The following is a 26,387-nucleotide window of genomic DNA, read 5'->3' as shown; positions in this document are numbered from 1 at the left end:
GCTTGGCCCGGTCCAATCCATTCAACCCTATGAGCCAGCAGAATATCACTGGCTTGAGAGAAAGGAAAGCCTCTGTGGCGTGCTAACCAATCCAAAGTTCTATTACGTAGAGCTACATAGGACTCTCACTGATCCCTAGATAGTGGAGGAACTCCAGGTAAGGGAAGGAAGCAGAGGCGGGGTTGATGGTAATCCGATTGAGATGAAAGAATGTCTCATTTGACCTGCCTTATGCAGACCGGCAGGTGGACAAATTCCTCTCTGATTGGGCCTGTTGTATCAAGCGGATGCCAAATGTGTCCTAAAAATTTAATTAGGCCCAGACACCATGCCAGAAGGACAAGTGTTGTGGACGTTCCAGGTGTGGAAGAACTGCATGGAAAAGGCTGAGGGGTAGATGTAGAATGATTTTCCATACTTGTGGCATGTGATGCAATAGCTGCTGGAGGTAGCAGCAATGAAAGAGTCGCTTTTTGTGATTCAAGTCGATCCATAAGAGGGTAAAGGTCAGCCTGTAGGAGCACCTTAAATTTAGTGCAACAGTACTCCATAAAACGCTCAATACAAAACTAGCTAGAAGTTGGATACCCCAAGATCCCTGCCAAAGAGTTCAGGTAGCAGCAGCTAAGCTTGCACTGAATAGACCTTGCAGGTCCTCGGGCTCTAAATCCTTGCAAGGCCTCAGTTGGCACCCAATTGACCAGAGGCTTGATTTTCAACTGTGTGCATTGTCTTTAAGCTCTACAAGGACATGAACATTTCTGTACAGCAGGAATTTAATACTATGCACTTGGAAGATGCCTCCATTCGAGCATTGCCAACCTGCTCACCTTAAACAAGTTCTGTAAGGTCAGACAAGGCGGTCATGCCTTTACAGTCAAGGAGGCACAGACCTGGCGTATGCTGCCTGCTTATCTCAGGTCAAATCCAGATCTTTTACCTTTTAGGAAGGCTTTCAAAGCTTGGCTTTTTCCAAAGTAGGCTTCATAGTCAGCTTTTGGTTACTTTTTGTCTGCGGTTTCATACTCTCTGTCTCACAGTCTGAATCTCCAATTCACTTAGAGCCACGATACCAGTATTAGTGATAATATGCGCTTTATAAAAAGGTTTAAATAAATAAATAAATAAAAAAGGAGAGGGAGGAGTTGGAACATAAGGTGCTGCACCTCCAGCCATAGGCTAACTGGCCTGATGAACGTGGTTAGATGTCACTCTATGCTTGTTGCGAGTTCCCCGTTTTACCCTCCTATTAGATGCCATTGTCATTCCCAGCAGCAGAAAAGGAATTAACAGTATCGGTAACACCAACAGCTGGAATGTGAGAGATTGAGGGCAGTTCTGGGATTGTGTCAGGGGGCCTGTCTGTGGCAGTCTTGTTTCAATGGGAGCTATAGTTGTGCCCAAGTTCAAAGAAAGCTGTCTTTCAATCAAAGCAGTCTCAGTACTAATGACCCCCTAGCTTTCTCAGGCATCCCGTCAATTAAGTTGCATTTCACTGGAGGAGTGGAGACAGACTGACCACCAAATGTTTTCTTATTTCCCATGTTATAAACAAAGAGATAACCACCCCCAGTTAGAACAAGGCTCACAGTAAGCGAAGATGCAGACCCTGACCCAAAACATGTGAAAGAAAACCATCAAAAAGTACCTTCCAGAGCAACACCAGGAGGGGTGGCCCAGCACAGCCTCCTTCAGGCTCCGACGGGTGTGGATGGGCCCTCCCTTGGCCTGGGCACAGCCAGGGCGCATCCCACTCTGTGGGAAGTCCCAATGCTTTTTAAGCCCCGAGCGTGCTTTCTGTGACCGCCTCCTGGCAGGAAAAAGAGCCTGAGGTTTGTGGTTCTCTCAATATTCCGCCCTGCAGGAAGTCCCTATGCTTTTTTAAGTCCCTGAGCAGGCTGTCTGTGACAAGGAGACTGGGGTCTGTGGTTCTCTCAGCGTCCTCTATATCATTTACAACCATGGCCCTCATTATGAGTGGCCTAGAGAAGGTGCAATATTTATTGCACCTGATGAAATCCACCACTTCAGAGATCAGCATCATCTGGTCATATAAATAGCATTTATTTGTTGTTTAAAACATATGTTATGATAACACGTTTCACAGGGATGACAAGCAGGGTGTATCTAAGTGAAACAGGATTACACGTTTGTGGTCCTAAGACATGGCCTCAGGGTATAATTAAGGAAGAAAGAAAGAAATAGAAAACAAGAACCCCGTTTAGGATATGTACAAAAAAAAAAAGGTGTGTGCGCTAACGTTGGCAAACATTTTCATGTGCAATTTTGAATGACCAGGATAATTTGAGAAACTAATGTAAAAGATGTTTAAATTACAATGTATATAATGAAACAAAATATTTTAGGGATGAATATCTTAGTAGTGACAAATGCTAACCTGCCCTGCATTGCTAGTCTTAGTTTAAATAATTTAGCTGGTTCATATATATAATCCCATCATATAATCTGATGTAAACTGTATCCTGAAAACAATGTACATACCTGTTATCTTAGCCTCACCTCTGACTTTCCCCTCAGTTCTTCTGCTCATGTAAATGACCAAGTGCTGCCTATCCTGTCCCATGTCCTCTCCTATCGGATGAGGTGTTATGTGAAGTACTTTGTTGTTTCTCGGAGCGTGTTCAGTGTTACATACTCAAGGGGGCGTGGTTAGGTGTGCGGAGAAGATGGCAGCTGAACTGTGATCTCCGCAGAGCCTTTGGAAGCGTTTTCATGGGGCACGGGCCCCATTCTTTCAATGCCCAGCCATTTGTCAACCTGACGGATACCTAGCAGAATCATTAGGGTCGAGTCTGAGTTGCATGCGCTCGCGCATGCATATCGCAGCGAGACGCTTTAGTATTTAGAAAAGGGCTCGGAGCCCTGTCAACTTCAGGTCAGTGTTTTTTATTGGTTCGTGGGCTTGCCTAATAAAATCTGCTTGCTTTCATTAGTCGAAGGCACGCATACGTCATGCCTTTTCCGGTGGCTAGCCCTCCTCGAGCTCAGCGACCTAGTACAGAAAACATGCGAGGCTCGCTGTTTTCCATCGGGCTCGTGGACTTCTTTTTCTCTAATTCATGAGCGCGATCTCGCTTGGCAGAAGTCGAGCGCTTTACATAGTTGATTTCACTTTTTCGGGTTAAGTACATAAATGCACTTTTGCCGATAGATGAAAAGTCGGGTTAGGAGTTTACAACGCGATCAGCTCTAACATGAGCAAACGCGAGACCCGTTGCATTGTAAATGCTTGTTTTTATTTTCTGGCTAAAACGCTTCAACGTTCATGAAAATGATGGTGAATACCTGGGCCTAGATCGGCGGCTTTTCTACGCGCAGCTGCTCACCTTCAAGCTAAGTTTTCTGCCTCCTTAAATGTTGATGCCACTATTCTTTTGAAAGCGTTTACACCGAGCTCATTGACCCCTCCGTGCTCTCAATGCTTACCCAGAATTGTTCAAATGAAACTCATTAAAAGAATAATACTACACACATGGAATTCTGTGGCATAATGATACATACCACTAGGGTGACCACCTGGCATTGAGGCAAATTCTGGACAGGACTGTAAAAAAATCAGGACAAAGGGTAAAAATTCAGGATAAAAATTCAGGTCAAAGGGTCAAAATTCAGGACAAAAATTCAAGAACAAACGTCAGTTTTACAGACACACGCAAGAGAGGCCATGCCTCACTATGTTGCAAGTGCGTTCATTTACTCTTTTTTAACATAGCACTATTTATTCACTGTGGTCTTTTTGAGATTGCCTCCTGGTATGGTACATTTAGGTGTCACATTACGTCCTTGTTCAGTAGTAAATTAATGCCCTTCAGTACTGCGGCAAGGCCATCAACCCTACCCAAATCTACCCAATCTTTCCTGAAGAGAAAATAACAGCAACATTTTGATTATGTTTCTGAACATTTTAAAACCCCTGGCAAACAGTTTGGGAAACATTAAGGTAATTAACCTTATGCTAGTTTAAACAACTTGACAAAAACATCTGGCTTACCCCAACCGCCCAGGGACTTTCCACCTAATTATTTTTTTAAAGAGGCAGGGCAGATGGTGTGGGCGACAGTCTCACACCTAATGTCAGGACGTGATGTACCCATAACTTGCCTGTAGTCTCACTCCACTAGAGTGTATGTCTGGGACTATACATTTATCTCAGAAATGGGAGCCCGGACTACCAATTAAAGATAATAAAAGAGGAGGATGAAATTGAGAGCAAATGGGAGATCCACGGCAAGTAATTCAAAGGGTTGTTGCTAAAAACTGGATAAATAAAGAAGAGAAGAACAAGGTGGGACAATTCCTAAAATCAGACAAGATGGGTCCACCAAGACTATTCGAAGGTATTGGGTACCTGGGGAGTTGTCTCTCCACACAGGAGCGAAACAGAAGGGGCACTGTCAAGTAGTAGAACAAGCATCACCCATCCACCTTGGCAAACTCTTGTGGTGCAATGGTCCGCTGTTAGTGCTTTTGAAGGGTGAGCAGGGGCCAGACCCCTTGCAAGGTTGTGCAAGGCAATTGCCCGCTTTGTCCATGTCTTTATATGGTTTTGAAATTGAGCAAAAGCCAAACTAGAGATCTGGGTTATCCCTAAGTGTCAAGTACACATAGAATCTTCAAAATATTTGGGATGTAAATTGCACAAACAAAATTTAAAAATTGTAAAATGTAATTAGTGTTTCTTTAACATATGGCACTGTTTTCGCCTTTATATACAATTAGATCTCAGACTGAACTGGGAACCAGTTACCTTTTGATACCTAGTGATTAATATCTACCATTCTTACACTGATTTCCAGGATGAAAATCTCGGCAGAGCGAACGGTCCCTCCAAGCCCAGTTTGCTTTTTGTTCTTCTCTTCTGCTTTCTGTAGTGGGCCATGTGGCATTAGTGAAGATGGTGTGCTACCCCAATGATAGTATTATTTTGCAAACCTTCCCCTGTTCGTCCTTCATTCCTTCTTCAGACAGGCCACACATCTGATTTGGACACTGCAGCGCCATTGGGAGCTCTTTCCACTCTAAAGCTAACTGTGACTGCGGGTGGATTAGGTCTTCTGGACTTAGAGTGCTATTATTCAGCTGCACAGGTCCAATGGGTGGCTCGCTGGCTTTCTGCCCACCTCCCTGCATGAGATGGGGTTTACCAGTAAAGACTTTTAAGAAAGGCTTAATGCACTGCTCATTGTTTCCTGATGACCATTCTACGGATCACCATCTGGGGTTATCATGCACAGCTTTCTCTTGCCTTGCCAGAACCTGTAAACTCACTGACACGAAGAAACCCTATGTTCCTGCACTACCTTTGCTAAGCCTTCCCAATCGCACAGGATGGCTGTTCTCAGAGCAACTCCATCAGTGGCATGTTGCAGGTTTCTTAAAATTGGGGACTTTGTTTCTGAACAGTGAGCTACTAAATTTTCAAACCCTTGTGGCAGACTACCATCTTCACCCTGGTCAACTCCTTACTTACAACCACCTTAAATAATCATTAAATGCCCTATTTCATGTCTGCCACCTAGCACTAACCCTACAAGAGTTGTGCCAGAAGCTCTGTACCACAGGAAATGGTGGCAAACTGATAGAATGGGTGTACAGACCTATCCTGCAACATGGAAACCACTCCAGGTCTTCTCGTCATACTACCTGGGTGATTGATGTGGCCAAACCTCTGCAAGATATGGACTAAAATACTGGACTTTCCCCACAAAGTATCCCACAGCTGTCACTTCAAAGTAAATTCATAGTGCTTCCTTGTGAATGCATTCTGCCCGTTGCTTGCCATTGGCCTTGTGGTTTGTAACTCACAATTTGTTGCTTTCAATTTGCTGGCTTTATTTGTTTTAGGCTATGCAGCTTGAATTCTTCCCTTCCCTTGCCAAAACCTTATTTAAAGTATCCTGCCGAGTGCTCCCTTTCTGTAAACAGGCCTGTAAATCTTTTTCTTATCTTATCATATTTGCTGTGCATTCAAAGAACAAAGTCAAATGTCAGGCTCTGTCTTCGGTGGGAACTTAGTGTTTACTTTCCTTTCTCTGACTTCAAAGTGACAGGATTTATGCAACAATCTTGCTGGATACTGGGGTTAGGAAAGAGTTTTTTCTATCACATGACAACATTTAAATAAACTTCAGAATATATCAGAATTAGAAGTACAAATCAAGCACATTTTTGTTAATTCTGAACTGTGCTGGAAACAAATACCTTTACATGATTAAAACAAATCATTGCATAAGGTGATGCAATTTCCACACATCATAATCTGTGCACAGTATAGTTTGATTTGAAAAACTGTATATCTGTGCAAATGTAATGGTCATTTCAATCAAAAATGTGTTGTCTGTAATGGCAGTGTGTTAGCATACCATCCATACTGCACTCCACTCTGCTCTGCACCACTACACGCCACTGCACCCTACTCTGTATCACTCTACTTTACTCCACTCCATGCCACTGCACTCTTCTCCATTCGGAACCACTCCACATTATGCCACTGCACTCTATGCTACTTCACACTATGCCTCTCTACTCTACTCTGTACCACTCTACTCTATGCCACTGCACTTTACGCCTCTCTACACCACTGCGCTCTGCTCGTCTGCACGCCATACCACTCCAGTCTAGGCAACACCAATCTAATCCGCACAACTCCACTCCCTGCCACTCTGCAACACTGCACTGTACGCCACATAGCACTCTAAACTAATACACTCTATGCTAATGCACTTTACTCTGTAGCACTCAACTCTATGCCCCTGCACTCTACATCAATACACTGTGCATCACTATAATCTACTCTGCACCTCTGCACTCTATGCCACGGCACTCTGCACTACTTTACTCCATGCCATCACACTCTATGCCACTTTAGGCAACTCCACTCTACCCTGCACCTCTCCACTCTAAGCCAGCTCACTCTACTGTGAAATAATCTACTTTATGCCACTGCACTCTGTGCCACTGCATTCTATGCCACTGCACTCTACCCTGCACCTCTCTACTCTATGCCACTGCACTCTACTCTGAAACAATCTATTCTATGCCACTGTACTCTATACCACTCTGACCACTGCACTCTAGTTCAATGCACTCTACACCACTGCAAGCTGACACTCTGCAACACTGCACTGGCCGCCACTATCCTCTACACCACTCTGCTCTGTACTACTGCACTCTGCACCAATATACTCTATTCCACTGCATTCTATGCCACTCTACTCTGCCCAATGCCACTCTATGCAACTGCACTCTACACCAGTGCACTCTAAACAACTGCACTATATGCCACTGCCCTTTACTCTGCACCACTGTACTCTATGCCACTGTTCTCTGTACCACTCTACACCACTGCACTGACACTCTACTCTGCAACTCTGCACTCTACACCACTCTACTCTATGCCACTGCACTCTAGGCACCATACTCTACTCTACACCACTCTACAATACTCCACTCTACACCACTGCACTCTATGCCACATGAGTCTACTCTGCACTCTATGACACTGCACCACTCTGCATTACTGCACTCTCTGCTACTCTATTGTATGCCACACTACTCCACTGCACTCTATGTAACTCTACCCCATGCCACTCTATGTCACTGCACTCTGCGCCAATGCACTCTAAACAACTGCACTATACACCACTGCCCTCTACTCTGTACCACTGTACTCTACGCCACTGCTCTCTGTGCCACTCTACATCACTGCACTGACACTCTACTCTGCAGCGTTGCACTCTCCACCACTGTACTATACACCAATGTACTATGTACTACTGCATTCTATGCCACTGCACTCTATGCCACTGTACTCTGCATCACTCCACTCTACAGCACTTTGCGCTACTCTGCACCACTCTACACTATGCCACTGCACTCCCTACAACGTGAGTCTACTCTGCAATCTATGCCACTGCACCACTCTACACTACTGCTCTCTCTGCTACTCCATTGTATGCCACTCTACTCCACTGCACTCTGTGCCACTCTACTCTGTCCCACGCCACTCCATGCCACTGCACTCTAAATCACTGCACTTAACGCTAAAGCACTCTAAACAACTGCACTGTACCCTACTGCACTGTACTTTGCACCACTGGGCTCTACGCCACTGCTCCTATGCCACTCTACCCCACTCCACACAACTATGCCACTTTCTTTAAGCCATGCTGAACAGCAGCTACTCTGGTGTATAGCATGGCTAATGGCTAAAACACTTTAGCAAAGCCAATAACTCTTTCGTAGATGAGACCTATTGGCTTTGCCCATGTTTGTTAGTACTTAGAGGTACTGAGGTACCTGAAAGAACTGTGAAAAATATAATGACATCATAATAAAGGCTGCTACAAAATGTGCAAATACATTTCGGTTAAATTAAAAAAAGGTGCTTCTCAAATACAGATTTGAATAATAAACAGTTTATACCTAGTACTAAAAAAAAATTATAACACTCCATTAAAACCACACACTCCACAGCTCACCTTGGAACACCATTACAATACCTCTCTAAAAGAAATATATTTGCCACCAGAAAACTTCAAGTGACTCCTTTTAGTAAAGTCAATGCAGGTTTTCAAGCCCCTTTGTATTTGCAGATTTACCAGTTGGGCGCATTTACATGTCTTCAGGGAATCAGACCCCCTGGCAAGAAGGTCTGATTCTTATCTGTCTGCCCCTCCCTCAGAGCACAGGAGACTTCCTGCCTTCCAGTCCAGCTGGGGAAACTGATCTGCCCCTAATTTTGCCCTGCCTCTGTTGCCCTTTAGGTGAAAGGCTAAAATTACAGTCAAATGCTGTCCGTTAAGGCTTTCATCACGGACAACGGACGGCAGGGCGAAATTACGGACAGTCCGTGAAATTTACAGACGGGTGGTCACCCTACATACCACACCCAGTGCTTAATTTGTGCTTGTTGTTTCCTATACTGAGCACCAGCACTTATTTTTGAGGGCCGGGGCTTATTCTTCTGCCTCAAGCATATGGGAAAGACGGATGAGGGGAAAAACGAAAAAAGCGTCACAAAGGGAGAAAGTAGAAAGCTGCAAGAGTGAGCTGAAGTGGAAGGGAGTGGCTGTAAATGGATTGAAGAGGTCCGAGGTGGCTTCAGGATTACGCTGCCTCAGTATTCCGTGTTCGCACATTTAATTGCAGCAGCCGCATGTTTAAGAGGAGGGCTTTGGGCACCGGCACATTTTTAGTTACAAATTAATCACTGACCACACCACGAGAGTGCAACTCTGCTGCTTTCGTGATACTTGGTGGTTATTAAGCCCTGGTGGCGCATTATAAATATACTGCAGGCACCTCATTTTAATGCAAGTAAGGTTGATTTCTGTACTTTCACTTAAACTTTGGTAGCTATAACTGTATAAGAGTCCACCTTCCAGGGTGTGATTACATGAGACTATTTTTCTTAGGCGACATCTCAACCAGTGTGCCTCACTATACCTGCTAAGCTATATCACGGCTCCTCTTCTGGCAGAATTATTGTAATATTGTGAATAAAAATAATCTCTCTAAGCTTCCTTGCTGCACTAGCTTCTAGCAGCAAAATTCTTCAAGGTTGTGCTGTTGTCAAAGTTCAGACTTATCTGTGCAGTGAATTTCTGTAACATCTATGCAAAACCAGTTGCAAGGTTATGTTCTCCTTCATGATAATGTCTCCCTATGAGAAGTTACTTCTATAATCAGGCACCGGTTTTTGGTGCACTAGAGGACCTACAACAAGATAGACTTCAATTCACAGAATCACAATGTCCAAGCAGTAGACTTCAATGATTTTGGACAACAGAGATGGACATATGAAAGAAAGGGAGGCAAAGGCAAACCTGAAGCATTCTAAGCATTCACCCCCGATTCCAAAATTCCCGGTGAAAGGTAGTCCTGGTCCTGCCTCTACCTTGTGGGCTATACTCCCTAAACTCATTTCTGCACATGATATAGCGCAGAGCACCAAAACAAATACTGACCTGCTCCAAGATGAAGTGGCTGGTATCCCCAAAGACCTCAAATACTTAACCATTCCAATTTCTAATGCTGAGACAAGAATAAGTGTCATGGAGGACTTCGGCGAACTAAACAATTACAAATCCCTGAATGATCCATCTTGTCACTAAAAAGGGAAATGACGGAACAAGAAGATCGAAATCGAAGGAGCAACCTTCATATTTTTGGTTTGCCCGAAGGGATTGAGAACTCAGCCAACTCAGCAGCTGATTTCCTAATCTCCTGGACTGTGGAATTTTTCCAAATTTCCTTCACCAAAGATTTTGAGGTCGAAAGAGCCCGCAGGGTTCCACCTTTTAAACCAAAAACATGATCAGTCCAAGACTTATGATCTTCAAACCTTTAAGCCATCAACACACTGAACAAATATAGGCACATATGCCGAAAGTACGTACAATTAAATGGCAAAAACACAAGAGCTCCATCTCTCATGACTATGCTAGAGATACCGTCATTCATTGTAAAGGCTTTTTTAGCCTGAGGAAACGTCTTATAGACATGGACATCCAATTCTTACTCTCTGACTCTTCAAAATTCAGAATTACAGTCAAAGGCCAGATAAATATCTTCTGTGACCCGTCTGACTTGGCAACCTTCCTAGACAACAAAACGGAATCTCATATGGTCTCTAACTCTATGCCTGGTACTTCAGCAAATCATCACTCATCAGGCTCACCCTGTCTGTGAACCTACATCATAGCTGACCATTTACAAATATCCTTTTTCTGTAAGAACTACCTCCCCTTTGTGCGAGGATGTTTGTTTCAGATTCCAGATCGTGACATCTGGCCTTCACTAGCCTTCTCTGGCCGTTACTTCAAAGAGTTTGCTATATGTTTATATGTTGTCTTCCTTCAGTGTTATGCTAGGTTTCTTTAAGCACACATGGTTAAATATACAAGGTTTATTAGGATAATTTATAATCAGCAACTTGCTCCTATATGCAAGATAAAACCTAATTTTCTGTTCAATTATCGTCTGCCCTATGGATAACACAGTTCTTATTTATACTTACAGGTATCTCCAATTTAAGGCCACAAAACCTGCTGCGCTGACAGACACTTTGAGCTGCTATCATACTTATGTATATCATATATTCATGTATTTCCTTTTCAGGTTCCACGCTTAATCAAGGTCTCTATGTTGAATTTGGTTTCCAGTTCTTTTTTGGGGGTACTGCCCCTTAACTTTATCTTCAATTTTCATATTCAGCTTACTTGTATGGGACTGATCAATTATAGTGCGTTTTGGTTCTGACAAAACTCTTTATATGTGCGCAATTATATATTTCAAAGTTCCTGTTACATGTGTCACTTAGCACACTACGCTATTGGGTTTCTTTTTATCAGTCCCTGCTAGATCCCGAATTAGGATGCTTCATCCTCATCCTTAGGATTCCAAGCATGTACCCTTTATCCTTATCTGGCTGGCTCTTTATACCGAGCTTTCTTGCATAATCTGTGTTCCACTATGTCTTTCCCCATGCACTATGTCAGCTAAAGACATCCCATGGTGCGAAATCACCCTATTCTTTATCTGTACTCCTCTGAAGCCTATTGGGGCCCAACAGTTTTCGGTTTGTTTACCCCACAACTCTCCAATTATTTCTCCAGAGTGAGTTATCTGGTACCCCGATGAGAAACTTAAAATCCTTCAAGGCCTCTTCCTGGGACCTGCACCAGGACTTTTACGAATAGCTGAGAAAATCACCCAAAGTTCTCACTAAATGTAGTTTCTTTGAACACTAAGGGGCTGAATCGCCCTGCTAAAAGAACCAAAATCTTAGATTACTGTAAGGATTTAGCTGGATATATAATGCTAATCCAAGAAACTAAGGGACATATTTAAGAGCCCCTAGTGCCACCTTCGTGCAGCAAAAGCGTCACTTTTTTCAGCTATGACAGCGCTAAAGTGTCATTTTCTCTGTGCCATAATGTATGTAAGGGGGAGCGTTCCCCCGTTAGGGTGGCTGAAAAAATGGTGCAAGGAAATCTAAGAGAGTTCCTTGCACCACTTTTTTTGGCACTTTTAACGCCTCCTCAGAGCAGGCATTAAAGAGGGTATACCATTATTTATAATGGGCCCCTATGTACTCTTCAGGATGTAGCGCCACAATTTTGGCGCTACTCCTGCAGAGTACGTCAATAGCATCAAAAAATGCAGCTATTGCTCCATAGCCTGCACCATGTGTGCACCGTATTTTAAATACGGCGCACACATGGTGGTGGTAGGGGAGCGCTAAAGGGTGCAAGAAAAGTGTCGCTAGTGCCCCATCTCTTTCCTTAAATCTGCCCCTAAGATCGACGTCAAAGAAGCCCTTCTATTGAGAAAAGGTTGGGTCTCTGATGTAACTTGTTCTGATGCTTCTGGGAAGGAGAACCAGAGTCACCCTAATCTCCAAATCTAATCTAACTATTATGGCTTCAGAACATAATACCAATAGCAGATGGCTACTTACCAGATTGAACAACAGGTCTTATGATCTTTATATTATGAACATGTATGCCCCAAATATAGATGACCCGTCATTCTGTTGTCGGTCAATAAAAAAATAACAGACATTGCTCGAGATTCTAAAATGCTAGTGGGTGGGGATTTCAATCTTCCGATGGACCCCATTTTAGATCAGCATTCAACTTTCACATTTTGACCCCCCAGGGCACATAAACAAATGCTCAACCTTTGTTCCTTACACCATCTTCAAGATGTGAGGAGATTCCATCACCCCAAAGATAACTACTTTACTTTTTTTCTCCTCACCTCAAACTAGTTTTTCACCCATTGACTGCACCTCACTTCCTAAGGCAACTGTAGATTGTAAGATCCACCCTATTCCCATTTCTGATTATGCAACGATTTGAATGTCCATCCCTATCCTCCCTGAAAAGGCGAGAACAAAATTTGGCCCTTAATCACAGAATTACTAGAAAATGACGTGGACATTGCAGACCTTAAGCTTGAAATAGATCACTTTTTTAGAGAAAATGAACACTCTGTCAGTTCCCCAGTAACTCTGTGGGATGCATTCAAATGTGCCATCAGAGCACCAGAGGACATATTATTAAACGTATGTCAATTAAAAATGGTGAAATTGAAAAACAACTTTGCTCTTTAGGTGCTGAAATCAAAAATAAAGAGAAAGAGTTAGACACTCTAACAATAGAACCCTACTCAACTATATTAAAATGTTTAAATATTCCTATAGATCCATTGTGAGTAAAGGGGCATATCTTAATGTTCGCCACAAAAATCTAGGCAGCTCCTTTTTCGCAACAAAGCGGGGAAACAACTTGCAATCACTGTCAAATCACATATATCAAGGCCCAAAATATTTCCCAGAATTTCAAAACTAAGGAAATACTTGAGGTTGTTAAAAACTTCTATGAAAATGTTTACACTGCACAATCAGTGTGTAACAAATCAGAGTGCCTAGAATTTCTTAACCCTCTGTCCACAGCCTCGATTTCTGATGCAGAGAGGATACGTTTGAACCAACCAATAGAAAACAGAAGAAATTGTTAAAGCAATTAGGTCATCAAACATCCCCCCAAAAAAACAATCAATCAGTTTGCCCTCCAGGGTATAGTCTCTGGTACGGCTTCTGAGGCCACAATAGTGGTTATTTCTAAAGAAAACAAAGATCACTCAGACCGTAAAAACTTCAGCCCCATTTCACATTTAAATATAGAAGCAAAAATATTTGCCAAAGTGTTAGCCAGAATACTAGAAAATCCTATTCCCAAACGTATTCACAACTCTCAAACAGGCTTTGTCAAAGGTCTACTTGCCAGAGGTAATAGCCGTACATTTTGTCATATAATTGAAAAATCCTGTCCTCTTCACTCCAGGCAGCGGCAATCGCACTTGATGCAGAAAAAGGCATTCAATAAAGTATCCTGGCCTTTTCTTCACGCTGTTCTTGACACTCATAACCTCGGCAACTCATTCATTAAAATGGTGATGCTGTTATATGCAAATACCAAAGCAAATATTAGGATTAATGGCACCACCTCCTCATACTTTGATCTACACCAAGGTAGAAGACAGGGCTGCCCCCTCTCCCCTTTGCTCTTTTTACTGTCCGTTGACCCATTACTTAAATTAATCAATAGTGCACCTAAGATTAAAGGCCTTCAATTTGGATCTAAAATTTATAAAACCGTGGCTTACGCAGATGATACCCTCATCTTCTCGGAAGACATAGAGATTCCAATCCAAGTATTTCCAATATCATCCATATGTTTTCAAGGTTCTCTGGATAAACCCTAAATAAAGCTAAAACCAAGGTCTTTCTTCTAAATAACCTGTGCTTTCACGCACACCTGGGTGACTCGTGGCATAAATGGCAGCCCAAATGTCTTAAATATCTCTGTATTTGGTTCTGCAGTGATCTAACTGGAACTGTACAGTCCAATGAATCACAGACTACCTCCAGATTTAAGGACTTGTTGACAGCATGGCCGCTTAAGTACATCTCTTGTTGGGGCAGACTTCAAACTCTCAAGATGATGATCACCCCAATAGTAAATCTTGTATCCTTTATGCTACCACTAAGACCATCATCATCCTTCTTCCAGGAAATTTATAAAATAACCTCAAAATTCCTCTGGAATGATGAAACACGAGGATCTCATACAAATAGCTTAGAAGGAGTTTTCCTTGTGGTAGGTGTAATTTTCCAAATTGGACCCTTTATCAGTAGGCCTTCTTAGCAGCCCAAGGTGCTGTTTGGCTACTACCAGTAACAACTAATACTCCCAGATGGTTGGAGATAGAATGGGATATATGCTCTCCCTTTAGTCCCCGCTCCTTTATTGCTATTTCTAAATTCTTGCCGCCCCATTCACACCAAATATTTACAGATACTGCAAATGCTTTTAAACTACTGGGCAAAAGCTTGCCGGTGCCTATCCATAACTACAGATGGGCATTATTTTGGCATAACCCTAAAATTAGGACAGAAGTTACAAGACAGGCCGCAGCCGAGTAGGCCTCCAAAAGTATTAGATGAATGAAAGATCTATAAGATAATAATGATGATCTTTTCCCCTTTTCAGTCTTAGCCGTCACATATGCCCTTTCAAATCTAGGTTTTTACAGTTTCCTTAAAATAAAAGTGAAACTGTCAAAGCTTACAGTTACCAAACACCCATCTTTACCGTCCAGATTTGCTTCATGACAATATTCAGGGCATATTACCTGGAAGATTTATTTATCTGACCCACAATTGACACAACCTTTGGTTTTGCTCCCTAAATGGACTAAACACTTCAACTCAGAGGTATTTAACCACATTTCAGATGAAAACTGTCAAATTATCACTAGGTAACAAAATTACCCCTTCCCTCATACAGTCCAAATTTTTTACAATGCATCTGCCACATTGGACCCCATTTAGACTACATAAACTACGCCTACAAGATAATGATATATGTTGGAACTGTAACCTAGAGACCCGCTTTCACGAACACATGTTCTTTGGGTGCAACCTTTTAGAGCCATACTGGGGTTCAATACAGAACAAATTACCAGATATATCTGATATACCTATAACATTAAACTTCCCAATGGCAGCCCTTGCTCCCGGGAAACATCCTTTTTTACGACTTTTTTTTTACGAAGGTCGTGGTTAACGAAAGCGCAACAACACTTTTTTTAACCACGACTTCGGTTTTTTGTGCCTTAACTACGTATGTTCTGAACAACGAACATGCGTGGTTAAGGTACAAAGAAGGGACTTGGCGAAGGTAAGTGGTGGGTTTAGGTTTTGGGGAGGGGGTGGGGGGTCAGGGGGTTTTAGGTTTTGGGGTGGGGTTGGGGGGGTGGGGCGTTTTTGGTTTTGGGGAGTGGGTGGGGGGTCAGGGGGTTTTAGGTTTTGGGGTTGGTGGGGTGGGGCGTTTTTGGTTTTGGGGAGTGGGTGGGGGGTCAGGGGGTTTTAGGTTTTGGGGTGGGGTTGGGGGGGTGGGGCGTTTTTGGTTTTGGGGAGTGGGTGGGGGGTCAGGGGGTTTTAGGTTTTGGGGTGGGGTTGGGGGGTGGGGCATTTTTGGTTTTGGGGAGTGGGTGGGGGGTCAGGGGGTTTTAGGTTTTGGGGTGGGGTTGGGGGGGTGGGGCGTTTTTGGTTTTGGGGAGTGGGTGGGGGGTCAGGGGGTTTTAGGTTTTGGGGTGGGGTTGGGGGGGTGGGGCGTTTTTGATTTTGGGGAGTGGGTGGGGGGTCAAGGGGTTTTAGGTTTTGGGGCGGGGTTGGTGGGGTGGGGCGTTTTTGGTTTTGGGGAGTGGGTGGGGGGTCAGGGGGTTTTAGGTTTTGGGGTGGGGTTGGTGGGGTGGGGCGTTTTTGGTTTTGGGGAGTGGGTAGGGGGTCAGGGGGTTTTAGGTTTTGGGGTGGGGTTGGGGGGGTGGGGCGTTTTTGGTTTTGGGGAGTGGGTGGGGGGTCAGGGGGTTTTAGGTTTTGGGGTGGGGTTGGGGGGTGGGGCATTTTTGGTTTTGGGGAGTGGGTGGGGGGTCAGGGGGTTTTAGGTTTTGGGGTGGGGTTGGGGGGGTGGGGCGTTTTTGGTTTTGGGGAGTGGGTGGGGGGTCAGGGGGTTTTAGGTTTTGGGGTGTTGGAGGGGTGGGGCGTTTTTGATTTTGGGGAGTGGGTGGGGGGTCAAGGGGTTTTAGGTTTTGGGATGGGGTTGGTGGGGTGGGGCGTTTTTGGTTTTGGGGAGTGGGTGGGGGGTCAGGGGGTTTAAGGTTTTGGGGTGGGGTTGGGGGGGTGGGGTGAGGGATGTAGGGTGAATGGTGCCTATTGCTAATGATTTTATCAGGAATGCCTTTACAACGAAATATCGTTGTTAAGGCATTCGTGGTAAAATCATTAGTAGTAGCAACGAGGTCGGTGTTCCGACCTCGTTGTTAAGGCAGTAGTTTTTTTTGCAGTCGTTGTTTCGTCGTATATTCCTTGCTCCCTGGGCCTCGGTGACTGCTGTGCACCTTAATGCCAATGATATGACTCTGTTAGATCTTCTTTTGAACATTGCAGGTAAAGTCATCCTCTCTGAATGGAAGTCATTTAATCTCTTATCTCATCACGCCTGGTGGGCATTGGTTCATATCTCAGAGGAGCTCACACTGTACAGTCCAAAATTCAATCTGAGTCCCACATATCCTGTGGAATGTGGTGCTCTCTAGACATATATATAGTGAAGAATACCACAAAGGGGACAACATCTCCTATACCAGACTCTGGATCATTAACTCAATATCCGACTCTGGATAGCTCACTCTTTTATTCCCCCTACTTCTCCACCCTTTCCCATCATCCCCAGTTCTCTTGTGACTGTGTTTTCCTGTTTCCAAGGTGATACATCATTTGCACTACATAATTCATATTATGCACTCACAGCAGTGAAGTGTAGAAGACATATCACTGTTTGTACTCACTCCTCTTGTTATGCTGTTAGCTATCCTTATGGGAGAGATTACAACTGCACTCGGAATCATTGTGATAACATAATATCAACTACAGTGTATTGCTCTCGTTTGCAGAGGAATATATATATTTTCTTCAAAAGCATTACAGTTTGGAACGTATTATACCACACAATACTATCCATGAATCTTGCACTTTATCTGTTCAATACTAATGTACTGAATTACCATCTTTGTCCTGCATTGCAATTTTATCTGATGGTATGCCCTTATACTAAATGCAATAAAACTCTTTGAACAAAAAAAATACATGTTCAAGTAGTCATAGTCAGCATGCACTCACCTTCACAAATATGTGCTTTCTTATCATGCTATCCTGTTCGGTAAGAGAAAATACGAAAAACACAAGCTTAGTTTACCATGTGGAAAAACACAGCTCATCTGCAATGTCTCAACTGCAATGTCTAATGCCACGATAAAGCCAATAGGCAGCTAAACTGAATACAAAATGTAATCTGTAACTGGTGAACATTGAACAACTAATATGCACAGTTGTGAAACACAAATTCAGTGGTCAAACCTACCTATTTTCACTACATCTCCACCTTCTGACCAATGACTTTGTTTACTTTTCTCTTATTTCAAAGAAAAAACTAAAACATTATAAGCAAATCAGGTATACAGCAACATAATGTAATAATAAAAGCAATCACTGTAAAGCAATGGAAGTAGATTAACGTGTTGCTCTTATAAAACTTTAAATCAGACACACCTACAATGAAAAGACTGAAGCTTATATATTCTGATTGGGATAATAACTGATTGAATAGTGTCTCTAGGATAGCAAGTTGGTGTAGAATTAGATGGAAACATGATGAGTTCCAAACATGAAAAGGTACACGGTCCACCTGAAAGGTTTGCAGGAATATAAGTGAAAGTCAGGTTTCCACATGAAAAACAGCCAGCTAACTGGTGATTTTGCTTAATGAGACTGGCAGCAGTCATCAGATGATAACAAGCCATTAGTTAGTTCCAGTGGAAGAATGTAATCAAACAAGTTGACAGAACATCCATGGTATTCTGTATTGATCCCATGCAAAACTTGAACCGGAGACCCAATTTGCGCAAAATGGATCCATAGGTTTTGTACATTAAAAGCAGCAGGAGAATTGCACAAAGGTTATCAATCAGGTTCAGGTTGGGGGTGCAGTCCCTCCCCTGACCCCACACCCAAACGCCCGAAGGGAGACCTCACAGCACACTCATGGTCAGTGGCAGATCGTAGTAGGATCTGTAACAGAAACAAGTATGACTTTTCTTGCAAATAACATTTGTCATCTGAAATGTGCTCTCCTTTTTCCTTTCCTTGTTTTATAATCAGCAGTATGTTAATGGAGCCCTTTGCTATAATTTCTGCAGGTTCTGGAGGGCCATTTGGGATTTAACCCACAACTTAGCACTGAGGTTTTTATCTGCTGCACCACAGCTTCCCTTTCCTTGCACTGTCAGAAGGGCTGGGGGAAACTCCTTCCTTACCAAACCTCCCTATAAGCACTTATGACAAGTTGGGCAATTCTGTCTCCAATTTGAATAAATAAATCAGCTTCTCCACTATTTACAGAATAACTTTGATTTCTCCTTGGTAATCTGCATCAATCACTCCCCTTAAAACCTGAATACCTTTAAGGGCCAACACAGATCTGGAAGCAATCAATCCAAAATGTTCTGGGGGAATCTGTATTCCAGCACCTGTTTTACACAACGCTATGTCTAGGGGTTTTAGTCTGTAAGCTTGTGAAGCATATAAGTCGAGACCTGCAGATTCAGTTGTGGCTCTGTGAGAAGCTAACGCTCCAGGTTTTATTTCCCAGTATGTGATGGTATTGGTGGCCACATGTGGTTGTATTTGCAAAGCTGGGGTTAACATTTGCATCAAAAGGGTTTCAGCATTTGTTACTGGTCTATTGTTCAGAATCTGGAGGGCTTCATTTAAATGCTCTCTCCAGTTTTTCAAAGTTCCATCAGATAATTTTCGCAATTGAGCTTTCAGTAAACCATTCATTCTCTCAATCAGTCCTGAGGCCTGTGGATGATAAGGATTATGATATATCCACTCAATATTGTGCTGTGAACAGTAGTCCTGTACCTATTTGCCTTTGAAGTGTGACCCATTGTTACTTTGGACCTGGCGTTGTACTCCATAGTATAACATTAACAAGTCCAGAGTTCTGATAGTATTGTGCTGAGTAGCACGTTTGCAAGGGACAGCAATCAAGTATCCAGAATAAGTGTCCACTACGGTACAGGCGTATTGACACCCGCAACTAATCGGTAGTGGTCCAATGTAATCAATTTGCCATATCTGTCCTGGTAACATTCCTCTCCCCAGTTTATCTTTGACTGTTTGTGGGACAGATCTCTGTTGTGTGTGCTGACAAATAGGACATTGCAAAATCACAGTTTTTATCAAATCTAGGGGAATGTGCATCTCTCTAACCTCTGCCCACCTGTAAGTGGCTTTTTCTCCCAGATGTCCACATTTCTGTTGCGCCCACTTAGCCATCCCCACCCAGTCAGAATTCTGGGTTGACACTTCTGCCTCTGAACTTTTGTCTTTGACATCTGCAAGGGAATTGAACCAGCATTCTAGTGAGTCAATGGGACAATCAGCATCTATGACTTTACTCTGTTCTAACATTTCCCAAATTTCCTGCCACAACCCTTTGCTCCTCACCTCCTTTGAATGAATGAACCAGTTATGAGCAAGCCATGTGGAAAACAAAATGGCTAACCCATTGGCAGTGAACCAAGAATCAGTGTGAAAATGACAAGTCTCAGGCAGCTCTTGCTTTAGAGTCCCAGACACAGTGTACAACTGTGCATATTGGCTACTTTTTCCTTCTCCTGTGGTAGACAACGACTTTTCAGTAACTGGATTGTATAACACTGCTTTCCATTGTCTTTTAGTACCCACGTATTTCAATTAATCATTAGTGAACCAAACATGCTTTCTATCCTCAGGGGACAAGAATTCAAATGGTGCACTCAATTTCACTGGTGACTCTTTTACCTGCGGTACCTCTTGCACTCTCTCCTCATCCTGTACAGGGGCTTGTGACACCTGTTCATGTAGGGCTGCATTGCCTGTCAGTCCTACTCAAGCCCTTTCTTGTATGTACCAGATCCAGTGTATGATACTAGCCTCTTGTGCATGTCCTATACGGTGAGAGTTAGGTGAACTCATCACCCACTGCATGATTGGTAGTTCAGATTTCAGAATTACATTATAACTTAATGTGATTTGCTCTGTATCCACTAGAGCCTAATAACAAGCCATAAGCTGTTTTTCAAAAGGAGTATAGCGCTCCACAAAGTCAAGTAGTTTTCTAGTCCAAAGCCCCAGGGGCACCTTTGTCCTCCCATGTTTCTGCCACATACTCCAGTTTGCATATTTTCCCTGAACAGTTACATGTAAATCAATGTTTCCCTCTTGCACTGCGCACAAATCTAAAGTCTGCTGAATTATTTCATTTGCCAAATCAAAGGCACACAGCTGCTCTTCACTCCATTCAAACTCATGTTTTTTCCTAGTTACTTTGTACCAAAGGGTTAAGATTTTACTCAAATGAGGGCTATACTGTTTCCAAAAATCAAACAATTTCATGAAACTCTGTGTCTCTTGCTTAGCGCAAATAATAGCAAACTCTAAAATATTTTGTTTTACCTGTAACAACATCTCTCTATGTTCTGGATTCCACTGAATTCCCAGAAACTGCACATTTTGCGACAGTACCTGTGACTTGTCTGAATTAATTTTACACAGTGTACTCTGCAAAAGTGGTCTGAATGTACCGGTAACATCGTCAACTTCTTGCTCAGTGTAATCTTTAAAAGAATGCATTTCAACTCCTGCCAAAAACTGTGGGCTGCTCTGCGCACGAATATCTACACTCTTCTCATGAGGCTCAACCTGGCCCCCACCTTTTTTAACCTCCTCATTACTGGAATGTGAAAAAACAGATTCTCCTGTAATAGCTTTGTAGATTTCAGTTTTATCTTGCAATAATTTGTTCTGGCTAATTTGCTCACGTAAATTCTTATTTTCATGTTCTAACTGTTTAGATCTCTCATGTATTTTTCTATAAACAGACAAAAGTATCCAAACCCTCCTGTCAAGAACAAAAGGGACATCATTCTGTTCAAAAAGCACCTTTTCTAAATATGAAAACACTTTAGTTTTATCCAAGCACCCATTCCACAACTTAGAAAGTCCTGATAAACAAGAAAACATGTTTCTCACAACAGCATAAGGCAGTTAAACTTTGCATGCATTTTCAAACATGGTTTGTGGTGCTTCCTTTAATTCTCTAAACAAAAAAATAAAACTTAAAACTTTTAAATCGTGCACTTCCAATCTCCAACTCCCTTTTTTTATCCTGCCGACTACCCCAAAATGTTTTGCTTTCACTTATGACCGAGCTGACAAAAATCTCTGGAATGCAGTTCTTAGTTTAAAGAAGACATTTATTATTATTCCACCACAAGGTTCCTAAAAAACTAAAGGAGATTAGTAGGTCGAAGGCACATGTTTAAAAATAGTCACAGCAATGAAAGAAAAATAAATCAAAGTGATTCTCAACTGCAATGTATACAGCAAGTATATGTGATTATATTATAGCATAATTGCGAAGCAAGGGATAAAGTACAAATGCATCACCGTAGGGCCTGCCAAGCTCTTCATCTTTCTCATGCCAGCAAGAAGATGACCCCTGTTCAACTGTGAGAAAGAGATATCCACCCTCACGGGACAAGTGTCTGTGTCAGGCATTTGATGTCCAATCCTGAACGAGGTCTCAGAAATTCCCCTCGCTACTGACCAGGGCCACCTTTTTATAGCTTAAACAATCATGGAAAAAGCCTTCTGAAAGGCCCTACCCTCTCAGATGGATATTAAAACATGCTGGCGACTGTAGGTCAGAGTTGGAAGAAAAACTTAGAAAATTGGCCAATTTTTCAAGGCTTCCCCTCCAAGGCCAAACTGTACCCTGCACTGACGAAAAACAAAAAATATGTGCTTCCTTATCATGCTGTCGTGTTAGGTAAGAGAAAATACGAAAAACACAAGCTTAGTTTACCATGTGGAAAATCACAGCTCATCTGCAATGTCTCAACTGCAATATCTAACGCCATGATAAAGCCAATAGGCAGCTAAACTGAATACAAAATGTAATCTGCAACTGGTGAACATTGAACAACTAATATGCACAGTGGTGAAACACAAAGTCAGTGGTCAAACCTACCTATTTTCACTACACTGTAGAACGAAGATCCGGTCGGGTGTCGTCGATGGTCGCTGCTGGAGTTTCAAGTTGGTGGTCACTGTGGGTTGTCACTGCTGTAGCGCGAATTGCTGCTCTTGCGTTGCTGGTTTTTGCTGGCGGTTGCTGTAGCACGAAGAATCACGTTCACTGGAGCTTTGCGTTGGGGGTCGTCGTGAACCGCAAGATCTCTGCATGAAAAAACCCGACCCGGTCATGATGAGCCCAAAACCTCAGGCTTTCTCTTTTTCTACACAGGGGGAGCTCCACTGATGCCACCAAGGGTCCTGAACCTGGAGTGACACCTCTTGGGAATCAGGAACTCATTCCAGAAGAGGCCAGCAAGCCTTAGTCCGCTCCAGTTGCAGGCTCAGGCAGGTCTGGTTGCAGAGCCAGTTGCAACAGGTCGGCTGGGCAGTTGCAGGGAGGCCTGTAGCGCATGTTGTGTACCTGTAGCTCACAACAGGAGGTCAACTATCTAATCCTTGGAGTCACCGCATGGCCCTGGGATCAAGCAGCAATGGAGGCCTCGAGCAGGAGGGCAGTCCTCTGAGGGTACAAGGCAAGTTTCAGACAGCAGAGCAGTCCTTTGGTTGCAGCTTAGTAGTCCTCTGAGGTGCAAAGCAGTCTTTTAGGGGTCCTCCAAAAGTCCAGGAGTGAACTGAAGAGTTGGTCTGAGTGTCCAATATCTATACCTGGTGCCAGCCTTTGAAGTGGTAGAAACTTCTAGACTTCTCACACCTGGTTCTGGAATGTCCTCTCTCCCCTGCCTAGGCTCCAAGATGTCTAGAGTGACAATGGACTGGTTTCAAGTTATTTGTAAGTGTACTGAGACAACTACTTTGAAATGTAAACGGGGCAGGGAATAGCTCTGTCCCTCTCATCCTTGCAGGATAGCCCACCCTGCCAACACCTAGCACCACCTTTGTTTCACTGTCTGTGTCAAGAGCCGCTCTTCTAGGCGATGCTAGAGTCAACTTCTTGATGTGAAGAAAAGGTAATTTATCACCAGAGGCAGAAACAGGTGCCAGAATGACAACCTGGAGTCTGAAACTGCTCCAAGGAATAACGCAGTAAGAAGGGTAAAGACTGAGGTCCAGAAAAAAACCTTCAAGCTGGTCCAAGATGGAAACAGGATTCAGAAAAAGGCTGCAACTGGACATTGCTGAAACCCACAGAGACCATGAGCAAGCAACAAAAGAAACAACTGCGATGCAACTGGCCTCAGGACAAGTCCAGTTTTATGGTGAAGAACAGAAGTGACCTAGTTAATAAATGGTTAGCCATCTTAGACTGGGATAAGGTAAGGAAGAAATAAGGTGCATATTAGCAGAAATATCTTTAAGCATGACGACTATAAATGAATATATATAATTCACCCCAAAAAACCTTTTATATACTTATAACCCTGCATGTGGTGTATGTCAGAAGCTCACATGCAGGAAATGCCTCACCAGCACTTTAATGGTGTCCAATACAAGGTGGTGGCAATGGCAAATGCTGTCGCATCTCCACCACCACCTAAAAAACACCAATGTACCCAAGACCTAGGCGGCCTAGAGGGCAGAAACACCCATGGCCCGCATGGCTGGGAAGACAGGACCTCTGTGGGCCATAAGGCAAGAAAGGCAGGAGCCGCCACCACCGCAGCAGCAAAGGTAAGGAAACAATCTTTACAGTATGAGAGAAAAACTTGAAGGTCAATTGCCAACTGTGACCTACAATACAGGCTGCAGGCACCAAATAGTTAATAAAAGAAAATGCAGACTTTTTAAAAGTAAAACAAATACAAGAGCAACCTAGAATGTTCATGTGAACCTGGGTATAAATTGTAAATAGGCACACATTACAGAAATTCCAGTGATTCCTTGATTGATTTGTATGTTTTGTGTTTTGTGTAGTATCCTTATCACTTGGGGTGCACTTTTTCACCACTGATCCTCTTGTAAATATCATACACAAGATATTTTATGCTTTGACTGTTGCTCACAACAATAAAAAGTGTGTGTCCTTACATATTTGAGTACTGGTTGCAACGTATAAAATTTAGATGTTTATGACAGATTTGCAACCGTCTACATCTTAGCATTGTTCCGTGATTAATTCAGTAGCAGGATTTCCTGCTTTAGTAGGTATTTTTCTTAGAGTGAGTTTCACAAGAATGTGTGCTTTTTGCAACTTTTTTAAAAGTGGCATTTTCAGAACTGTGACTTAAAATCTGACTTTAACATTAGAGTTGTTTTAAAATTAGAATTCATTTGAGAGTAAACATGACATTCCTCCCTCCTACCAATCAAATGTTATCACTTATTCAAAATAAAGATTTAGACCTGGCAAAAGGTTTATTTTGCCATGTCGAATTGTCAGTTTAAAACTGTGCATGTGCTGCTATTGTAGGCCTTAGACATGTTTAAAAGGGCTGTAGGAAGGTACCCTCTTTTTGGTATGATTACTCCCACTTTTTGCCTGCTGTCAGTGTGTTTTGGCTGTGTTCACTGGGATCCCACTAACCAAGATCCCATTGACTATGCTGTCCCTCTAAATTTGGTTGTTCCTGACATTGTACACCCCACAATTGGCATACTAGTGTCCCCATATAAGTCCCTAGTATATGGGGATTAGGTACCCCGGGTAATGGGGCACCAGGGGATCCCCATGGGCTGCAGCATGTATTATGCCACCCATGGGAGCCCAAGCAACACCAACTGCAATGACGACCGGCTGCGTGGATCTTCTCTCTCCCTGAGCTCTGCGGATCCTGCATCATGGGTGGTGGTCTGGAGCGGTCACCTTGGTCCTCTCTACCAGCAGTCCAACTTGGGAGCCGGTAAGTCCATGCTTCTTCACGCAGGACAGTACCCCCGTGCACCGCGACTCTTGCAGCTGCCAAGGCTTGTTCGCTCCTCCTCCAAGGGGATCTTCAGTCTTCGTTAGCCCCGCCCCCAGTACTCTTCCCTGCATTGCACAGTCTCCTGTTTGGTGCTTCAGCGACCTGGGACTCCTTTCCAGGGTTGCTGCGTGGGCCTCACCGCGACTCCTCTGCCTGCTGCCTGTAAGTTGCCTGTGGGGGCTGCCTCCTCTTCCTGTGACTCTCTTAGCTGCTGAGGGTCACTTCGGACAACCCTTCTTGGGCCTTGCTGGTCCTCCTCAGCCTTGCAAAACCGTCTTACTCGTTTCTTGCACTTGTTCAGGCTTGTTGGTGGTTTTCCAACACCACTGACCGACTGCAACCCGACTGCCAAAGTGGGACATCAACTGCATCACTTCTGGAAATCTTCACTTGCTCTGGTGCTGCACTGCTGACCCTTGTCCACCGCCTAACTGGTCCTGCATCCACAGAAGAGTGGGTAGGAGATCCTGCCACAGCTGGACACTCCATCCCAAACTGGACTTGGTCCCCTTTTTTTGCTGGTCTTCTTCTGTCAGGATCCACCTTTGGTTTCTCTCAGTCTTGTCTGGGTCTTGCATAGTCCTTTTCTAAAGTCCTCTTGCTGGGATTTGGGAAAACCAGGTACTTATCTCTTTCCTCCTGGTCGCTGGGGGGCACCCTGGTACCCTTTGGGGTTCCTATTTCCTCCAGCTCCCCTCTACAGATTCCACTTCCTTGGGTGGGGGACTGACTTTCACATTCCACTTACT

Source organism: Pleurodeles waltl, chromosome 12, assembly GCF_031143425.1.
Source record: "Pleurodeles waltl isolate 20211129_DDA chromosome 12, aPleWal1.hap1.20221129, whole genome shotgun sequence".
Lineage (NCBI taxonomy): Eukaryota > Metazoa > Chordata > Amphibia > Caudata > Salamandridae > Pleurodeles > Pleurodeles waltl.
The sequence above is the reverse complement of the archived record's forward strand: the minus strand, read 5'-3'. Positions refer to the sequence as shown.